This window comes from Pleurodeles waltl, chromosome 8 (genome assembly GCF_031143425.1).
Source record: "Pleurodeles waltl isolate 20211129_DDA chromosome 8, aPleWal1.hap1.20221129, whole genome shotgun sequence".
Classification (NCBI taxonomy): domain Eukaryota; kingdom Metazoa; phylum Chordata; class Amphibia; order Caudata; family Salamandridae; genus Pleurodeles; species Pleurodeles waltl.
This window is the reverse complement of record NC_090447.1, coordinates 563,661,384-563,676,610: the sequence shown is the minus strand read 5'-3', so window position 1 is coordinate 563,676,610 and position 15,227 is coordinate 563,661,384.

Genomic DNA, 15,227 nt, shown 5'->3' with positions numbered 1-15,227 from the left:
AGGTATTGTGGACAGCTATCTGTCAGAAAGCTTTTGAGGAGCTCAAACAGGCAATGTGCACTGCACCTGTCCTAAAAAGCCCATGTTACTCCAAGAAATTCATTGTTCAAACTGATGCATCTGAATTAGGGGTAGGGGCAGTCTTATCACAACTCAATTCTGAGGGCCAGGATCAACCTGTTGCTTTTATCAGCAGGAGGTTGACCCCTAGAGAAAAGCGTTGCTCTGCCACAGAGAGGGAGGACTTTGCTGTGGTCTGGGCATTGAAGAAGTTGAGGCCATACCTGTTTGGCACTCACTTCATTGTTCAGACAGACCACAAACCTCTACTTTGGCTAAAACAAATGAAAGGTGAAAACCCTAAATTGTTGAGGTGGTCCATATCTCTACAGGGAATGGACTATACAGTGGAACATAGACCTGGGAGTACCCACTCCAATACAGATGGACTCTCCAGATATTTCCACTTCGACAATGAAGACTCATCAGGTCATGGCTAGTCTTATTGTCCTTCGTTTGGGGGGGGGGGTTGTGTAGGAAAGTACCATCTTGACTGGCATGGTACCCTTACATTTCACTGTATATATGTTGTTTTAGTGTATGTGTCACTGGGACCCTGCCAGCCAGGGCCCCAGTGCTCATAAGTGTGCCCTGTATGTGTTCCCTGTGTGATGACTAACTGTCTCACTGAGGCTCTGCTAACCAGAACCTCAGTGGTTATGCTCTCTATGCTTTCCAAATTGTCACTAACAGGCTAGTGACCAATTTCACCAATTCACATTGGCATACTGGAACACCCTTATAATTCCCTAGTATACGGTACTGAGGTACCCAGGGTATTGGGGTTCCAGGAGATCCATATGGCCTGCAGCATTTCTTTTGCCACCCATAGGGAGATCTGACAATTCTTACACAGGCATGCCAGTGCAGCCTGAGTGAAATAACGTCCACGTTATTTCACAGCCATTTACCACTGCACTTAAGTAACTTATAAGTCACCTATATGTCTAACCTTCACCTGGTGAAGGCTGGGTGCAAAGTTACTTAGTGTGAGGGCACCCTGGCACTAGCCAAGGTGCCCCCACATCGTTCAGGGCAAATTCCCTGGACTTTGTGAGTGCGGGGACACCATTACACACGTGCACTGTACATAGGTGTCTACCTATGTACAGCGTCACAATGGTAACTCCGAACATGGCCATGTAATATGTCTAGGATCATGGAATTGTCACCCTTGGGGAGACAATTCCATGATCCCCCGGGTCTCTAGCACAGAACCCGGGTACTGCCAATCTGCCTTTCCCGAGGTTTCACTGCAGCTGCTGCTGCTGCTGCTGCCAACCCCTCAGACAGGTTTCTGCCCTCCTGGGGTCCAGCCAGGCCTGGCCCAGGAAGGCAGAACAAAGGACTTCCTCAGAGAGCGGGTGTTACACCCTCTCCCTTTGGAAATAGGTGTCAGGGCTGGGGAGGAGTAGCCTCCCCCAGCCTCTGGAAATGCTTTGATGGGCACAGATGCTGCCCATCTCTGCATAAGCCAGTCTACACCGGTTTAGGGATCCCCCAGCCCTGCTCTGGCACGAAACTGGACAAAGGAAAGGGGAGTGACCACTCCCCTGACCTGCACCTCCCATGGGAGGTGCCCAGAGCTCCTCCAGTGTGCCCCAGACCTCCGCCAACTTGGAAACAGAGGTGTTGCTGGCACACTGGACTGCTCTGAGTGGCCAGTGCCAGCAGGTGACGTCAGAGACTCCTTCTGATAGGCTCTTACCTTTCTTACTAGCCTATCCTCCCTCCTAGGTAGCCAAACCTCCTTTTCTGGCTATTTAGGGTCTCTGCTTTGGGGAATTCTTCAGATACCGAATCCAAGAGCTCACCAGAGTTCCTCTGCATCTCCCTCTTCACCAAAGGATCGACCGCTGACTGCTCAGGACGCCTGCAAAACCGCAACAAAGTAGCAAAGACGACTACTGCAACCTTGTATCGCTTCATCCTGCCGGCTTTCTCGCCTGTTTCCTGGTGGTGCATGCTCTGGGGGTAGCCTGCCTCCTTTCTGCACCAGGAACTCTGAAGAAATCTCCCGTGGGTCGACGGAATCTTCCCCCTGCAACCGCAGGCAACAAAAGACTGCAACACATGTCCTCTGGGTCCCCTCTCAGCATGACGAGCGTGGTCCCTGGAACTCAGCAACTCTGTCCAAGTGACTCCCACAGTCCAGTGACTCTTCAGTCCAAGTTTGGTGGAGGTAAGTCCTTGCCTCCCCACGCTAGACTGCATTGCTGGGTACCACGTGATTTGCAGCTGCTCCAGCTCCTGTGCACTCTTCCAGGTTTTCCTTTGTGCACAGCCAAGCCTGGGTCCCCGACACTCTAACCTGCAGTGCACAACCTTCTGAGTTGTCCTCTGGCGTCGTGGGACTCCCTTTTCTGACTTCAGGTGGACTCCGGTTCACTCCTCTTCCAAGTGCCTGTTCCGGTACTTCTGTGGGTGCTGCCTGCTTCTGTGAGGGCATCCTGACTTGCTGGGCATCCCCTCTGTCTCCTCATCCAAGTGGCGACATCCTGGTCCCTCCTGGGCCACAGCACTATCCAAAAACCCTACCCGCGACCCTTGCAGCTAGCAAGGCTTGTTTGCGGTCTTTCTGCGTGGGAACACCTCTGCAAGCTTCTTCAAGACGTGTGACATCCATCCTCCAAAGCGGAAGTTCCTAGTACTCTTCGTTCTTGCAGAACAGCAAGCTTCTTCCAACAGGTGGCAGCTTCCTTGCACTCTCAGCTGGCATTTCCTGGGCTCCTGCCCACTCTCGACACTGTTGCGACTCTTGGACTTGGTCCTCTTGTCTTACAGGTACTCAGGTCCAGAAATCCACTGTTGTTGCATTGCTGGTGTTTGTTTTCCTTGCAGAATCCCCCTATCACGACTTCTGTGCTCTCTGGAGGTTGTAGGTGCACTTTACACCTACCTTACAGGGTCTTGGGGTGGGCTATTTTTCTAACCCTCACTGTTTTCTTACAGTCCCAGCAACCCTCTACAAGCTCACATAGGTTTGGGGTCCATTCGTGGTTCGCATTCTACTTTTGGAGTATATGGTTTGTGTTGCCCCTATACCTATGTGCTCCTATTGCAATCTATTGTAACTTTACACTGCTTGCATTACTTCCTTTTGCTATTACTGCATATTTTTGGTATTGTGTACATATATCTTGTGTATATTTGGCATCCTCATACTGAAGGTACTCACTGAGATACTTTTGGCATATTGTCATAAAAATAAAGTACCTTTATTTTTAGTATATATGTGTATTGTGTTTTCTTATGATATTGTGCATATGACACCAGTGGTATAGTAGGAGCTTTGCATGTCTCCTAGTTCAGCCTAAGCTGCTCTGATATGCTATAGCTACCTTCTATCAGCCTAAGCTGCTAGAAACACCTCTTCTACACTAATAAGGGATAACTGGACCTGGCACAAGGTGTAAGTACCTCTGGTACCCACTACAAGCCAGGCCAGCCTCCTACAAATTGGGACTGGGTAGTGAAAGTTGAAGGGGGGGAGGCTGGACACAGGGACAATGGCTGCCATCAGTGCTGAGGCCAGAGCCTGAAATGCTCTCTGTTGGGCTGCCACATCGGAATGAATGCCCTCCAGGTATGCATTTGTTTGTTGCAAATGCCTCTCGACACCCTGGATGGCATTCAGAATTGTTGACTGCCCAACAGTGAGGGATCTCAGGAGGTCAATAGCCTCCTCACTGAGGGCAGCAGGGCTGACTGGGGCAGGGCCTGAGGTGCCTGGGGCGAAGGAGATGCCCACCCTCCTTGATGAGTGGGCACAGGAAACACACTGAGGGGCTGTTGGGAGGGCGGTGTTGGTAGGGGGGGTGGCGGCTGTGCCTGTTGTTTGGGTGGGCACAGACGTATCCCCCACCGCCAGGGAGCTTCCATCAGAGGAGGAGTCACTGTCACTGGTCTCCCCTCCTGTCCCCGCCATGTGGGATGCAGCTCCCTCCGTTGCCGGTGCCTCTGTTCCTCCACCATATGATGCTAATGCACACAAGGACAGGATGACAAAACAAGAAGGGGGGATAGACAGAGGACACACATAGTCAATGCCAGCAACACCACTACTGTTGGCGTACACAACACACACTGAGCTGCCCTATGCACTAGGCCATGGCCAACCACTCACTAAGGTAGTCACCAGCCCATGGGGTGCAATGCCTAACGCCAGCACCTGCACACCTGACACCCACAGGACCCTGCACACTAGTAGTGGCCACTTGTACCATTGGGGTAGAGGTTGTTCAGAGCCTGCAAACAAGGGACCTACCCTGGCATTAGCGCCCTGGCCTAGGGGCACCCACATCCCCCATCCATCTAGCTCCTAAAGCGCGCAAAGTCACTTGTCTGAAATGGTACTCACCCCCTTCTGGTTGCTGTGATGCCCTCAAGCGCCTAGCCAACTCCAGATAGGCCACCGCCAGGATGCAGAATATCACAGGGGTCATGGTGCGAAGGGCACCCCTTCCACGTTGGGAGGCCAGCCCCAGCTGGGCCTCCGCCGTCTTCTTGCTCCAGCGGCGCAGGTCCTCCCATCTTTTGCAGCAGTGGGTGCTCCGCCTGTGATAGACCCCCAGGGTCCGCACCTCCTTGGCGATGGCACACCAAATACTCTTCGTCTGGTGGGCGCTGACCTAGAGGGTAAAGACAGCAGAAAATGTAATTACTCACCCATCCGGTGCATCATACTCATTGCCCACCAGTTCCCACCCATGCCCTGACGCACATACAGTGACCATCTCTCAAGCAGCAGTCAGGCCAGGATGCCTTAGCACCCCCCAACATGTGGCTTCCATGCACACCACTCCAAACAGGCATTGCCCATGCATCATGCTCACAGTGTACTCACCTGTTTGTCTGGAGGACCATAGAGTAGCGTGTACTGGGGGAGGACCCCATCCACCAGATTCTCCAACTCCTCTGCAGTGAAGGCAGGGGCCCTTTCCCCAGACACATGAGCCATTGTTGCTTCCAGACTCTGGTCACAGCAGCACTTGTAGTGTAGGTCCTCTCCTGTTGATGGTCAGGTATCAAGGGAGTGAATGGGTAGAAAATGGCGTCGTACATCTTCATTGGATCCTGGAACCCAAAGGGCCCAATGATAACCAATGCGGAGTTGCGCGGCGGTCTTCGACCGCCTACCGCGACGCTGCACAACGCCAGCGTAGTTACCTCATTTAACCTTGCCCCTCCTCACAGGTCAGGCAGCCGGTGTTTCAGGGGGGCACATGCCATGGCACCTAACTGCATCACAACACATATTGGCACATATACTGACTCTCGATTTCACATCCTGCTTCTGTAACATTGATTCAGGCACAGTTGTGCTATCTATGTGGTGAATGACCTTCTGCTCACCGTTCTCCTCCATAGGCTACAACCGCTGAGGCAGATGATGAGATGGCGGCATCCTGCAGTGTACAGACCCCTGGTGGACCTGTTGACAATGGAGGACAGACACATTATAATCACATACAGACTTGATCGTGCCACAATCCAAGAACTGTGTGCACAAATGGAGCTAGACCTGATGTCAGCTATCCGGCAGCCCACTTTAATCCCCCCTCTAGTGCAGGTGCTCCATTTCCTGGCAAGTGGCTCCTTCCAAACTACAGTGGCCATGGCATCAGGGATGTCTCAGCCAATGTTCTCAAACGTGTTGAGCAGGGTGTAGTTTGCCCTCCTGAAACATATGCGCAGCTACATCGTGTTCCCCCAGGTGGGGGATTTGGCCACAGTGAAAGCTGACTTCTATGCCCTGGGACATATCCCCAAAATAATTGGTGCCATTGATGGTACACATGTGGCATTTGCCCCCTCCTGCAGAAATTAACAGGTGTACAGGAATAGAAAAAGCTATCATTCGATGAATGTGCAAATGGTGTGTTTGGCGGACCAGTACATCTCCCATGTGAATGCCAAATATCCTGGCTCTGTGCATGATGCCTATATCTTGCGAAATAATAGCATCCCTTATGTGACGGGCCAACTCCAGAGGCACCGTGTGTGGTTAATAGGTGAGCCCAAGGTCCCCACACAGTAAGAGTAGGTATCTGGGTATGGTGTTGTCCCTAAGGGTTAGTGTGTGTCTCACAATTGTCCCTCGATATTTGCAGGTGACTCTGGTTATCCCAACCTCTCATGGCTACTGACCCCAGTGAGGAATCCCAGGACAAGGGCAGAGGAACGTTACAATGAGGCACATGGGCGAACTAGGAGGATTTTTGAGAGGACATTCAGCCTCCTGAAAGCCAGATTCCGGTGCCTCCATCTAACAGGTGGCTCCCTGTACTACTCACCCAAGAAGGTGTGCCAGATCATCGTAGCATGCTGTATGTTGTACAACCTGTCATTGAAACGGCAGGTGCCTTCTCTGCTGGAGGATGAGCCTGGTGACGTTCTTGTGGCAGCGGTGGAGCCCGTGGACAGTGAGGAAGAGGACTCAGAGGAAGAAGATGTTGACAACAGAACAAACATTATTCTGCAGTACTTCCAGTGACACACAGGTAAGAGACTGTAACTCCTCTTCACATTGCAGTACACTTTAGGACATTGTACATGGCAGCCTCTTTCACTCTGTCTATGGACACTGACTGTTCCCTTTGGGTTTCCTTTTTTCAGATCTGTGTACCCCATTCTGGCTTATGCTAAGTGTACTGCTGCCCATTAACTGTCGTACATTGGTATGTGTAAATGAACATAAACCTTGCAATGCTTTGCTAATGTTGTAGTAATACATTTGTGAATCATCAGACTGACTCCAGATTGGTCTTTGTTTCAAGGGTGTTTATTGAAGATGCTAATAAGTACAGGGGTATGTGCAAGTGGCTGGGTTGATGGTGGAGGAAGGTCCATGGTAGAGTCCAGTCTCATGGCATCACAGGTGCATTGTCCAAGGGGGCATAGGAAGGGGAGCAATGGCAGTTCAAGGTGGAGAGGGTAACACAGTGGGACAGAGGGTGATAATCAGGAGGGTCCTATTTCCTGGTGGGGGTCTTGGCAATGCTCTCTGTCTTCTACCTGGATCACAGGGACCATTTGCGGGGTGGTTCTCCTTCTGAAGAGGGCGGGGTGCTGGTGGCCTGTTGGTCCTGTGGCGGGCCTCCTGTCCACTAGTGCCGGCGGAGGTGGAAGGCTGTTCATCGGTTTGGCTAGTGTCAGGGGCCCTTTGTTGTGCCACTGCCTCCCTCATGGTCTTACCCATATCAGCCAGCACCCCTACTATGGTGACCAGGATGCTGTAGATTTTTGTGAGGTCATCCCGGATCCCCATGTACTGTCCCTCCTGCAGCCGCTGGGTCTCCTGAAACTTGGCCAGTACCATGCCCATGGTCTCCTGGGAATGGTGGTATGCTCCCATGATGTTTGAGAGTGCCTCGTGGAGGGTCGGTTCCCTGGGCCTGTCCTCCCCCTGTCGCACAGCAGTCCTCCCAGCTTCCCTGTTGTCCTGTGCCTCTGTCCCCTGAACCGTGTGCCCACTGCCACTGACCCCAGGTCCCTGATCGTCCTGGGTTAGTGGAGTTGCCTGGGGTCCCTGTAGTGGTGGACACATTGCTGACTGACGTGTTCTGGGAACAGTGGCATGGGCCTGCTGGGTGGGTGCCGTGGTGGTGTTTCCTGAGGGAGGAGGCTCTGTGGTGGTTTGGGACTGTGGCAGGGTAACCGAATGTCCAGAGGTCCCAGATGTGCCAGGTTGGTCATCGTGATCCAGGCGTGCAGAGCTGCTGTCATCACTGTGGCCCTCTTCTGTGGGGGGGACTAGATGTAGCTGGCACCTCCTGTCCGGTGACGTTGGGTAAGGGTCCTTTTGGGATGTAAATGCATTATTATTGTATCTGTGTGTGCCATCTTGTGTTATTGCTGATTGTTTGGGCTTGGTGGGTCTCTCTACTGGGCATGCTGTGGTGATGGGTGTCCATGCAGGTCTGTGATGGGTGTCCATGCATTCTTGTTGCATGCAGGGCTTGGGATTGGGATCTGTGGGTTGTGATGGTGGGGTGGATGTGAGGTGATGGAGTGATGGGAGTGAGGATATGGGTGGGGGTTTGTGATAGCATGCAGGTAGGGTGGGGGGGATCAAGTAGTAAAGATTTGCCTTACCAGAGCCCAGTCCTCCTGCTACTCCTGCGAGGCCCTCAGGATGCATAATCGCCAAGACTCGCTCCTTCCATGTTGTTAGTTGTGGGGGAGGAGGTGGGTGTCCACTGCCAGTCCTCTGTACTGCTATCTGGTGTCTTGATACCATGGAACGCACCTTCTCCCGTAGGTCGTTCCACCTCTTTCTGATGTCATTCCTTGTTCTTGGATGCTGTCCCACGGCGTTGACCCTGTCCACGACTCTCCGCCATAGCTCCATCTTCCTTGCAACGGACGTCTGCTGCACCTGTGATCCGAATAGCTGTGGCTCTACCCGGATGATTTCCTCCACCATGACCCTTCACTCCTCCTCAGAAAACCTGGGGTGTCTTTGAGGTGCCATGATGTGGTGTGATTGATATGTGTGTGGTGATGTGTGGGATGATGTGTTGGGATGTATAATGTGATGTGTGTGGATGGTGTATGGGTGATGGTGTTCTGTGCCTCTGAGTGAGTGTGTGCTCTTTGCTTGTCTCTCTGTGCTTGGTCTCTTTTTTTTGGTTGTAAGGGGTTGTGGGTGTGTGGGTGGGGTGTGTGTATGTGTATCAGATGTGTGTATTTTGAATTGTCCAATGTGGTTGTGTTTTGTAAGTGTGTGTGTATTTTGAGCGCAGCGGTGTGTACCGCCAATGGTTTTCCACGGTTAAAAGACCGCCGTGTTGATTCGTGGGTTGTGATACTGTGAGCATATTCCTGTTGGTGTGATAGTGTGGCTTTTGCTATCGCCAGTTTATCAATGACCTTTGGTGTGGCGGATTTATGTGGGTGTCTGTATTGTGGCGTTATTCTCTGTGTGGGTCATAATACCCGTGGCAGATTACCGCCGCAGTCACGGTATGTTGGAGGCCGTCAGCATGGCGGTAGGTGCAATTTACCGCCAGAGTTGTAATGAGGGCCTATGTTTTGAATGAATGTAACATGAACACTAATGAACCACATTTTTGTTAAAATTACAATTTGCATAATGAGATTAATATTTTATTTGAATATAAATGTATAATTTCATTTTTTGTGTTGGTTTAACTAAGGCTTTATTTAATTTCGTGACTGTGTGGAAACTGAAATGTTATTCTGCTTAACGTGGACTTTTTCTCAGATGTCTTTCATTTGATAATAGAATAATTTATTGTTTTATGATAGAAAGATAGGCAGTTTTGGCCTTGAAATGAGAACATCCCGAACTATGGATTAAAAGTTTAAACATTTGTTTCAACCTTGCATGGAACCGGGTGGGAAATGGTGTTCTCGTGACATACCTCCGAAAGGATGGCAGTGTAACTTTTGGAGTTGTGTGATCGATTTCTTATGGATGATATCCCTTTCAACGTAACATGGACTGACCAATTTGGTGAATCAGATTAATGTGGTCCTTTTGATAAACTTGGATTTGAGTCAGACTTCCCACGAAAATTCCCTATGATTCTGACTGCTGTTGAAGAATCCCATATGCTAAGCCCCTTAGAGAGGTATTATCTTCTCTGCCTTCGCCCCTTGAGATGTCCCACTAGATCTTAGATAATTTTTCTTGTGCCCTATCAGAAGACTTCTGACCAAGCTTCTGACATGCTGATGCTTTCACTTTTTACCTTTCTTTTGCCAATCTTAGTTAGTTATTTGATGACCGAGCTTATCTGTTTCCAAATATTTTTTTTGCCCTTTTTGTGCTTTTTATCTTTTGTCTGCATTTGTTCGTCCCCAAACATGTATCTTCATAATTTGGTCACCCTCTATTGCTCAGCTCTTTTAATTTGTAACTTGAAACCGAACTAATGCTACTTATTTAGAAAGGAGCAACACTGTATTCTCTAACTTGCAGAATTTGTTGCTTATGTTTTGCATGGTCTTAATTGAGAGCCATGAAATTATAATGTTTTTTTTTCTTTTGCATTTATTTCACCTCGTTGGTCAACCCTAGGTGATTCTTTATTTTTATATTCTTTTCCTTAGAATTGTCTACATGACTTTGGGCTTGAGGTTGTGTAGGAAAGTCCTCCTTTTTGCCCTGGTCACCCCCACACTTTTTGGACAGGTACTGGTGGTTACTGACTCTTGGCTATGCCCTGGGTACTGCTTACCAGTCCCAGGGCCAGTGCTCTGTGTAAAATGGATATGCAAATTAGGCTAATTATAATTGGCTAAGTTAACCTACCCATAAGTCCCTAGTATATGGTAGGACATGTAGGTTTAGGGACCACAGCATAGGTTGTGCACCCATAGGTGCACTGCTGAGGTGCCCAGTGTCATTTTAAAGGCAGGCCTGCCTTGCTGGCTGCTTTTAAATTAAAGTTATATGAAAATTCGAGTTTGGAATTAAAAGTAGTTCCAAAGTCTTAAACTACCTTATTTTTACATATGTCACCCCTAAGGTGTGCCCTATGTGCCCCTAGGGCTGGGTACCATGTAACTATAAGCAGGGACCTTATAAAAATAGTCTTATAAGCCTTGGTGAGGTAAAAACAGCCACATTTATTTTCCCTCATTGTAGTAAATGGCCTTCATAGGCTAGAATGGGAAGACTTTGTTTTAATTTTTAAAGTCTCCTTAAATGATGGATACCAAGAGTTTGGTATCAAATTAATTGTTGTAATAAATCCCACAACTTCCAGTTGTGGGATTTAATATAACTTGTTCAGGTAAAGAGTTTTAAACTTTACCTGAAAAGTTGCCAATTTCAGCCCTGCATTGTTTTTGCTGCTGTGCTCTGATTGGCCAGCCTCTAGCAGCCTGGCCAGGCTGCTTGATGAGGTGTGAAGTGGCCTGGCTTCACACAAAGGAATGTGCCTGTGGGAGGGAATCTCCCCTCAGTAGATGGTGAGGCAGGAAGGGGGAGGGCTGCCAAACTGGTCTTTAAAGGCAGAGAAGGACATTTGGAGCAACCAGCAACACCCCCACATCCAGCAACCCCAGACAACTAGGTGCCCCCTTGATTAGATTAGGAGAGGGCAGGAGAGGGGTGTGTTTATGATTTTTAGCCACACCAGTGGGTGGGCTCAGCCAGATGTAACCTCCAAAAATCAGATTCAGCCATGATGGATTTTTGGAGAATGTTGCCTCCTGGGATTGATTTTTGCCACACTTCCCATGAAGTGGTCATCACAGGGGGAAGGACGCTGCACCTGATTGGAGAACCAGGACCCCCCTGCTTTTCACCCAGGAGCAAGGATAAAACTAGCAGACCTGCACCCACACCTCAGATCCCCATCAGATTCCAACAAGGAAGAGCCAAAGGAGAAGAAGGACTGCCCTGCTGGACCCCTGGCCTGCACCTGGAACCTGCACTCAGAAGGACTGCACCAGCTGCACACTTGGGCTTCACCACAAGAAGGACTTTGCCTGGCTTCGACTGGTTCAAGGAGGGACTCCCTCTTTGCTACAGGTAAAAAATTGCTAACCAGAGTCCCCTGCACCAACTCCTGAAGAAATCAACCAGCTGGCCACTGCCCAGTGGCCAAAAAGGAGTTTGTGCCAGGTGCATTCTGGGAGTTGTAGTCCGCACCCCCCAAGGACCATCTCAGAAGTTCTGGACCCTTGGGGTGAGCTGTGGACCTCAAAAGAACCTTAAAAAGGACATCTGGGAGAAGCCCCAGAAGTTTGGAGAAGTTTGGAGAACTTTTGAAAAAAAGCTCCATAGAGGGACCGACCCGCCGCGGCAACTCTAGCCGGCTTGCCTCAACCGCGACCCGGCCTGATTTGCTGGTTCGTCCTGGTAAAGAAAATCTCTGAAAAAGAGACTAAGTCCGAAGGTAAAAAGTTGACCGGGACCTCCCAGCCAGCGTATCCGAGAAGGGCTCCAGGGACGTCGGATCAAGATCCAGGTTTACCCCGGTCGAAGGATTTTCACCTCGAAAAAAAAAACTAAGTTCGAAGGTAAAAATCTCCACCGAGGATTCCCGCATCGCGTATCCGGAGAAGGGCTCTAGGAGGTCGGATTGGACTGGCAGGTTCGTCCCGCTGAAGAAAATCTTCGAAAAAGAGACAGAGTGTGAAGGTAAACTTTTAACCGAGGCCTCCCGCGACTTGTAGCCGAGCAGGGCTCCATCGCGGTCGGCCTTAAACTTTGACTTTGCCCCAGTCGAGGTGCAACCAGATGACCGGATTGGCGCTTTTTGTTTCTAGGCGCTAAAAAAACTATAATTCTTTAAAAATTCATATCTCCGGTTCCCCTTATCCGATTTTATTTGTTTTTGTGTCATTTTAAAGATAAAAATATAATCTATTTTTAAACTGTTTCCTGTGTTTTATTTAATTACTGTTTTGTGATATTTTGAATGCTTTACACTCTGTCTCCTAAGTTAAGCCTTGACCCTCGTTGCCAAGCTACCAAGGGTTGACCTGGGGTTAATTTACTGAGACCTAACTGGACCTTAGTGGAGGTTAGTGGCCTATTGCTAAGTGTAGGTACCTACCTGCCCTTACCAATAACCCATTTTCCAACAGGTTGTAATACATCTCTTAACTCGATTCTTGACTGGAGTTTTCATTATATGGCCACATTGGTCATAAGGTAAAATGTGTTCGGTTTGTATTTGAAATTGTCCAATGGTTCTACCACAGCCTTTATTCGGTTCAAAGATTCATAGACCTCAAAGAGCATTTGATTCCTTCGAAGGAAGAATGATGCTTTAGCAGTTCTGTCATGCCTAGATTATGCAACCAAGTTTAACATTGGGGACATTCTATCTACCCTGCAGATGTTGACAAATTCACAAGACAAGTTTATGACAGTTTCTACAGCTATGCATGCATAACTACATCACTACTTCCATAATGCTCTCTATTGGCTTCTTTTGACAAGATGTAGCCTATTGATATTTTCAGCATTACCCACTGAAGCAACCACAAGTTCGATTTTACTTCAATTCATAGCTCACACTTTTAAAAAAAATATATATTCTGGCAAGGATAAGGAAGCATCAAAACAACTTTGAGCTCCGGAGATTTGTATAGTTCTAACTGTTCCCAAACACATGATCCTCAGGCATTGGTGAGGCAATATGAATGTGGCACATATCTACAAACACACCTCTATATCTCTTACACTCCTCTGTATCACTTCATGCAGCTACCAAATCACAGCAATGTCACCTAATTGTTAGTACAACCCTCATGCATTCCACACTGGTGGAGTAGCGCTGGTAGAGTTCTTTATATAAAGTTTCTGGCATGTTATATTCACAATTTATTTTATTTTCAACAGCAAAGGACATAAGTTCAAGGATATATAATTTTGGCAAGAGGATCTAGCATAAATGTGCAGGACAGGACTAAGGTGAATTTACAGTTTATAGATGGCCAGATTTAGAGTTTGGCTGATGGGCACACCTTCACAAATGTGGCCGATGTTCTGTCCATCTTATTACAAGTGCATTAGGATACAATGTAATAAGGTAGACTGGATAACCATCACGTTTGTGACAAAGTACCCATCTGTACAATTCTAAATTGGGCCCAGTTTTAAGCAGCTAGTGTTTAGATGGGTATATGAGGAATTCCAAAGGGCACATTGTCATGGTGAGTAGTTTTCTGATCTTGCCAAGACAATGGAAGAGGTTTTCAGAGGTGGCCATCAGTTTCAAGTTGTAGGTGATTTTTCAGACAGTTCCTGGGTGATGTGAAAGAGGGGTCATGTCTGATATTTATGGGTATGATACTCCAGATCTGTGGGTCAAAACCTGAAAAAATAGATTGTTTGGGTGAAAGCTGTGGTGTTACTGTTTTCATTTTTCAGATTACTGGTGCTGTAAAAGTGTCTGTCTGCCCAAGAGTATTTTTCAGTAGTGCAGAGTTTTTAGTTTAGGCAGGGGCCGCTTAAGAATTTTTGGGGCCTGGGCAAGACTTGTTGTGGTGCCCCATGCTCAGCCCAACTTTAAATTTATCACCCATTTTCAGCTAATTTGAACACTCATGATTTCAAATAATATTGATTTATACCATCCCCTTTCAGAAACCTAGTAGATAAAAGTGCTAAAGCACGTGTCTGTTATACATGTCCACATAAGTGCACTTCTCTCCGAGTGCTATTGGGAGACAAAGCCCTTACTTGTAGAGTATATTACTCGCTGTGTCATGCATAGCCCTATCTTCTTCACCTAGCACAAATAGGAAATACACCGAATGCACAGGTCAGTTAGCAGTGAGATGCCTGTGCCAAGCACAGCGTCCTGGTCTCTTTGAAGTGACACAATGCAAGAAGGATAAATTGGATTTTGGGTTGAGCCATGAGAGGTAAAAAGAGCGGCAAGATATAGGCAGAGGAATAAAAGAGCAAATTAGAGGATGGTAGAAAAAGAGAGATGTAAAGAGAGGAAAGCAAGGTAGGGTGAGAGTGAGAGAGAGACAAGAAAGAGCAAAACGTAGGTGCCCTAGAGAAAGATTAGATAGAAAAATAGGGTAGAAAGGTAGCAATAGAGAGAGCCGGAGGTAGTCAGACAAGCGTAGGTAGGTTGAGATAGAGAAATAGTAAAGAGAGTCTCCTTACTATCGTAATCACTTTATCAGGGGGGCTTTATTAGGGCGCCCAATTAAAGTGAGATCCCTGGGCAATTACTCACTTTGCCCATGCCTTTAGATGACTGAGTTGCAGAGCTTTGAATATGATGTAGACAGATTTGAATGGCTTGGGGTAGGAGCCATTTGAGTAGAATTGGGCCAGATTTATCAAGAGCTTGTGTTGCCATTGTGTCATGCAAGGTGACGCAAGCCCTTAAATCAGATTTATTATACCACGCAGAGCCCCAATGCATGTTCTGTGTGACATAGTAGATCTGGAGTTACGCAAGGCAGCGCAAGTTGCTGGGAAGGTGCTCATTGGATGGAGCATGGGTGTTCCCACGCATCTGCCCATGATTTTTGGTGCATTCCCAGATTTACTAGCACTAGTAAATCTGGGAATCTGTCAAACTGTTATGCCTTCTCAGGTGAGGTGTATACAGGATAAATATGCTTATTTTTCCTCATTGTTTTCTCTTTCTACTCGTGCTGCATTCTACAGCACACGTAAAAAGAGGAAAAAGTCTCAGAAGATTTATTTTGTG